This window comes from Coregonus clupeaformis, chromosome 31, assembly GCF_020615455.1.
Source record: "Coregonus clupeaformis isolate EN_2021a chromosome 31, ASM2061545v1, whole genome shotgun sequence".
In the NCBI taxonomy this organism is placed as follows: Eukaryota; Metazoa; Chordata; class Actinopteri; order Salmoniformes; family Salmonidae; genus Coregonus; species Coregonus clupeaformis.
In genome coordinates, this window is record NC_059222.1 from 35,149,618 (window position 1) to 35,156,068 (window position 6,451).

Consider the following 6,451-nt stretch of genomic DNA (forward strand, 5'->3'; position numbering starts at 1 on the left):
TGTATTCTGCCATATTCCCAGTCACCTTGCCATGGTTAAATGCGGTGGTTCGCGCTTTCAGTTTTGCGCGAATACTGCCATCTATCCACGGTTTCTGGTTAGGGTAGGTTTTAATAGTCACAGTGGGCACAACATCACCTATACACTTCCTGATAAACGCAGTCACCGTTTCAGTGTATTCGTCTAAACTATTTTCGCAAGCTACCCGGAACATATCCCAGTCCGCGTGATCAAAACAATCTTGAAGCGTGGATTCCGATTGGTCAGACCAGCGTTGAATAGTCCTTAGCAAGGGTACTTCCTGTTTGAGTTTCTGCCTTGCAACGCCAGGGTTGTGGGTTCGATTTCCACAGGGGGCCAGTATGAAAAAATTTATGCACTCACTACCTGTAAGTCGCTCTGGATAAGAGCGTCTGCTAAATGACAAAAATATATATATACAGGTAGGGAGGAGGAACATTTTAATTTTGTTTTTAGTCCTGTCCTGTCCTTCCTCTACCCTCACCCACTCTCATCTATTTCTGATGTCCATCCAGTTTGATTTCTATTTGCCATATATTTTTGACTGTGCTGTTTTACAAAAGTTCTGAACCTATATACATTTTATTGGCATTTTACATGAGTGTCACGCCCTGACTCAGGGGACTCTTATATGTTGAGTCAGGGTGTGAATATTCGATGTTGTGTTTTCTATGTTTCAGTCTAGGTGTTGTATATCTATGTTTGGCCGGGTGTGATTCCCAATCAGAGACAGTTGTCGCTCGTTGTCTCTGATTGGGGATCATACTTAGGCAGCCTGTTGGCATGCATTAGTTGTGGGATCTTGTTCCGTGTATAGGTTTGTTTTGTGTTTCAGCCTTAGGACTTCACGTTTCGTTTGGTTTGTTGTTTTGTCGTGTGTTTATCTGTGTAATAAACATGTACGCTTTTCATGCTGCACCTTGGTCTGACCCGTCCTTGAACGAACGTGACAATGAGTTATCTTGTTGTTATTAGTCCCACCTTTCATCTCCATTCAACGCCTCCCATCTATCTCTATTTTCATTTTATTTTTTATTATATATTTTTTATTTATTTAGGGGGTAGATCAGCTTTAATATTGCAGATAGATTGTAACTTCCATCAATGTAATTGTCTGCATCACTTCCAATTTTTGGTTACTACATGATTCCATACAGTGGGGAAAAAAAGTATTTAGTCAGCCACCAATTGTGCAAGTTCTCCCACTTAAAAAGATGAGAGAGGCCTGTAATTTTCATCATAGGTACACGTCAACTATGACAGACAAATTGAGGAAAAAAAATCCAGAAAATCCCATTGTAGGATTTTTAATGAATTTATTTGCAAATTATGGTGGAAAATAAGTATTTGGTCACCTACAAACAAGCAAGATTTCTGGCTCTCACAGACCTGTAACTTCTTCTTTCAGAGGCTCCTCTGTCCTCCACTCGTTACCTGTATTAATGGCACCTGTTTGAACTTGTTCTCAGTATAAAATACACCTGTCCACAACCTCAAACAGTCACACTCCAAACTTCACAATGGCCAAGACCAAAGAGCTGTCAAAGGACACCAAAAACAAAATTGTAGACCTGCACCAGGCTGGGAAGACTGAATCTGCAATAGGTAAGCAGCTTGGTTTGAAGAAATCAACTGTGGGAGCAATTATTAGGAAATGGAAGACATACAAGACCACTGATAATCTCCCTCGATCTGGGGCTCCACGCAAGATCTCACCCCGTGGGGTCAAAATGATCACAAGAACGGTGAGCAAAAATCCCAGAACCACACGGGGGGACCTAGTGAATGACCTGCAGAGAGCTGGGACCAAAGTAACAAAGCCAACCATCAGTAACACACTACGCCGCCAGGGACTCAAATCCTGCAGTGCGAGACGTGTCCCCCTGCTTAAGCCAGTACATGTCCAGGCCCGTCTGAAGTGCATTTGGATGATCCAGAAGAGGATTGGGAGAATGTCATATGGTCAGATGAAACCAAAATATAACTTTTTTGTAAAAACTCAACTCGTCATGTTTGGAGGACAAAGAATGCTGAGTTGCATCCAAAGAACACCATACCTACTGTGAAGCATGGGGTTGGAAACATCATGCTTTGGGGCTGTTTTTCTGCAAAGGGACCAGGACGACTGATCCGTGTAAAGGAAAGAATGAATGGGGCCATGTATCGTGAGATTTTGAGTGAAACCCTCCTTCCATCAGCAAGGGCATTGAAGATGAAACGTGGCTGGGTCTTTCAGCATGACAATGATCCCAAACACACCGCCCGGGCAACGAAGGAGTGGCTTCGTAAGAAGCATTTCAAGGTCCTGGAGTGGCCTAGCCAGTCTCCAGATCTCAACCCCATAGAAAATCTTTGGAGGGAGTTGAAAGTCTGTGTTGCCCAGCGACAGCCCCAAAACATCACTGCTCTAGAGGAGATCTGCATGGAGGAATGGGCCAAAATACCAGCAACAGTGTGTGAAAACCTTGTGAAGACTTACAGAAAACGTTTGACCTGTGTCATTGCCAACAAAGGGTATATAACAAAGTATTGAGAAACTTTTGTTATTGATCAAATACTTATTTTCCACCATCATATGCCAATAAATTCATTAAAAATCCTACAATGTGATTTTCTGGAATTTTTTTTCTCATTTTGTCTGTCATAGTTGACGTGTACCTATGATGAAAATTACAGGCCTCTCTCATCTTCTTAAGTGGGAGAACTTGCACAATTGGTGGCTGACTAAATACTTTTTTTCCCCACTGTATATGTTATTTCATAGTTATGATAACTTCACCATTATTCTACAATGTAATAAATTGTACAAAATAAAGAAAAACCCTTGAATGAGTAGGTGTGTCCAAACTTTTGACTGGTACTGTATATACATACATATAAATTCATATACATACATACAGTGGGGAGAACAAGTATTTGATACACTGCCGATTTTGCATAGATACACTTCAACCGTGAGAGACGGAATCTAAAACAAAAATCCAGAAAATCACATTGTATGATTTTTAAGTAATTAATTTGCATTTTTTTGCATGACATAAGTATTTGATACATCAGAAAAGCAGAACTTTATATTTGGTACAGAAACCTTTGTTTGCAATTACAGAGATCATACGTTTCCTGTAGGTCTTGACCAGGTTTGCACACACTGCAGCAGGAATTTTGGCCCACTCCTCCATACAGACCTTCTCCAGATCATTCAGGTTTCGGGGCTGTCGCTGGGCAATACGGACTTTCAGCTCCCTCCAAATATTTTCTATTGGGTTCAGGTCTGGAGACTGGCTAGGCCACTCCAGGACCTTCAGATGCTTCTTATGGAGCCACTCCTTAGTTGCCCTGGCTGTGTATTTCGGGTCGGTATCATGCTGAAAGACCCAGCCACGACCCATCTTCAATGCTCTTACTGAGGGAAGGAGGTTGTTGGCCAAGATCTCGCGATACATGGCCCCATCCATCCTCCCCTCAATACGGTGCAGTCGTCCTGTCCCCTTTGAATGATGTTTCCACTTCCATGCTTCACGGTTGGGATGGTGTTCTTGGGGTCGTACTCATCCTTCTTCTTCCTCCAAACACGGCGAGTGGAGTTTAGACCAAAAAGCTCTATTTTTGTCTCATCAGACCACATGACCTTCTCCCATTCCTCCTCTGGATCATCCAGATGGTCATTGGCAAACTTCAGATGGGCCTGGACATGCGCTGGCTTGAGCAGGGGGACCTTGCGTGCGCTGCAGGATTTTAATCCATGACAGCATAGTGTGTTACTAATGGTTTTCTTTGAGACTGTGGTCCCAGCTCTCTTCAGGTCATTGACCAGGTCCTGCCGTGTAGTTCTGGGCTGATCCCTCACCTTCCTCATGATCATTGATGCCCCACGAGGTGAGATCTTGCATGGAGCCCCAGACTGAGGTTGATTGACCGTCATCATGAACTTCTTCCATTTTCTAATAATTGCGCCAACAGTTGTTGCCTTCTCACCAAGCTGCTTGCCTATTGTCCTGTAGCCCATCCCAGCCTTGTGCATATCTACAATTTTATCCCTGATGTCCTTACACAGCTCTCTGGTCTTGGCCATTGTGGAGAGGTTGGAATCTGTTTGATTGAGTGTGTGGACAGGTGTCTTTTATACAGGTAACGAGTTCAAACAGGTGCAGTTAATACAGGTAATGAGTGGAGAACAGGAGGGCTTCTTAAAGAAAAACTAACAGGTCTGTGAGAGCCGGTATTCTTACTGGTTGGTAGGTGATCAAATACTTATGTCATGCAATAAAATGCAAATTAATTACTTAAAAATCATACAATGTGATTTTCTGGATTTTTGTTTTAGATTCCGTCTCTCACAGTTGAATTGTACATATGATAAAAATGACAGACCTCTACATGCTTTTTAAGTAGGAAAACCTGTGCGCCCATGGGGCGGCGCACAATTGGCCCAGCTTCGTCCAGGGTAGGGGAGGGAATGGCCGGCAGGGATGTAGCTCAGTTGGTAGAGCATTGTGTTTTTTTTATTGTTTATTTTTTTTAAATTATATATATTTATTTATTTTTATTTATTTTTATTTGGGGGGGGAATGGATCAGCTTAATATTGCAGATATATTGTATCTTCTATCAATGTAATTGTCTGCATCACTTCCAATCCCCCATGTTTTTTTATATTTTTTTTTTTTATATATATATTCCCCTTTATTACTTTTCAACCCCACCATCCTTTCCCTACTTGGAGTAAATTAGTGAACAACAATGCCCAGGCCTCTACTTCCGGTCTATACTTACTCTCTACACCTTATGGACAGAGTTAATTTTACAATAATTCTATTATATATATATGGTGTTTGCAATGCCAGGGTTGTGGGTTCGATTCCCATGGGGGGCCAGTATGAAAAATTATAATAATAATAATAATGTATGCACTAACTGTAAGTCACTCTGGATAAGAGTGTCTGCTAAATGACAAAAAAAATATATATAAACATATCCTTTTAAAAAATATATTTTCCTTTGTTACTTTCTAACCCTACCACCCCTCCCCTAATTGGAGAAAACTAGTGAACAACAACGCTTAGGCCTCTACTTCCAGCTTATACATACTACATACATTTTATGGACACAATCAATTTGACAATAGTTCCATTTTGTTTGCTTTTACTCCTGAACTTCCTCTACCCTCAACCTCTCCGATCATTTTCATGATGTCCATCCGGTTTGCTTCTATATGCCATATCTTTCAAACCGTGTTCTTTCACAAAAGTTATTAACCTACAACCTATATAGATATTATGGACACAGTATGTTTTACATTAGTTATCTTGTTGTTATTAGTTGTTATTAACCCCAACCTTCAGCTCCATTCAACCCCTCCCATCTATCTCCCAACACCATCCATATTGGATTTCTATTTGCCATATATTGTATACTGTACTGTGATGTTTCACAAAAGTTCTGAACCTTTATATTCTCATTGTTTCTACAGATTGTAAATTGAAAATGAACATTTGTGCTAAAAGTATTACTATATTATTGATCGATTGACTATGACTTTTCAGATCACCCAGTAGTGCCATCTGCAGGGTTAGCTCCAGGTAAATATTGCAATTCTTCAGCCATTCCTGGACCTGTGACCAAAAACAAGCTACATATGTACTGTACCAAAATAAATGATCCAATGACTGTCTCTTCGCAGCAAAATCTGCAGAGCTGGGAAGGTTGTATCCCCCATATATTATATAACATTCCATTGGTTGCAATAATTTTGTATAATAATTTAAATTGAACAATTTTAAGTTTTGAATCCGGCATCGTTTTGCGTATCAGTTCATAAACCATGTGTCAAACAGTATCTTAAATAATCCTCCTCACCTCGACTCTACTGATAGCTACAATATTGAGGAAAAATGTCTATGTGGTTGTCCAACCTAGCTACAGTGTATTCGGAAAGTATTCAGACCCGTTGACTTTTCCTACATTTTGTTACGTTACAAACTTATTCTAAAATGGATTAAATCGTTTTTTTCCCCCTCATCAATCTGTATACAATACCCCATAATGACAAAGCAAAAACACGTTTTTAGCAATGTTAGAAAATGTATAAAACAATAAAAAACGGAAATATCACATTTAAATAAGTATTCAGATCCTTTGCTCAGTACTTTGTTGAAGCACCTTTGGCAGTGATTACAGCCTCGAGTCTTCTTGGGTATGACGCTACAAGCCTGGCACGCCTGTATTTGGGGAGTTTCTCCCATTCTTCTCTGCAGATCCTCTCAAGCTCTGTCAGGTTGGATTGGGAGCGTCGCTGCACAGCTATTTTCAGGTCTCTCCAGAGATGTTCGATCGGGTTCAAGTCTGGGCTCTGGCTGGGCCACTCAAGGATATTTAGAGACTTGTCCCGAAGCCACTCCTGCATTGTCTTGGCTGTCTGCACAGGGTTGTTG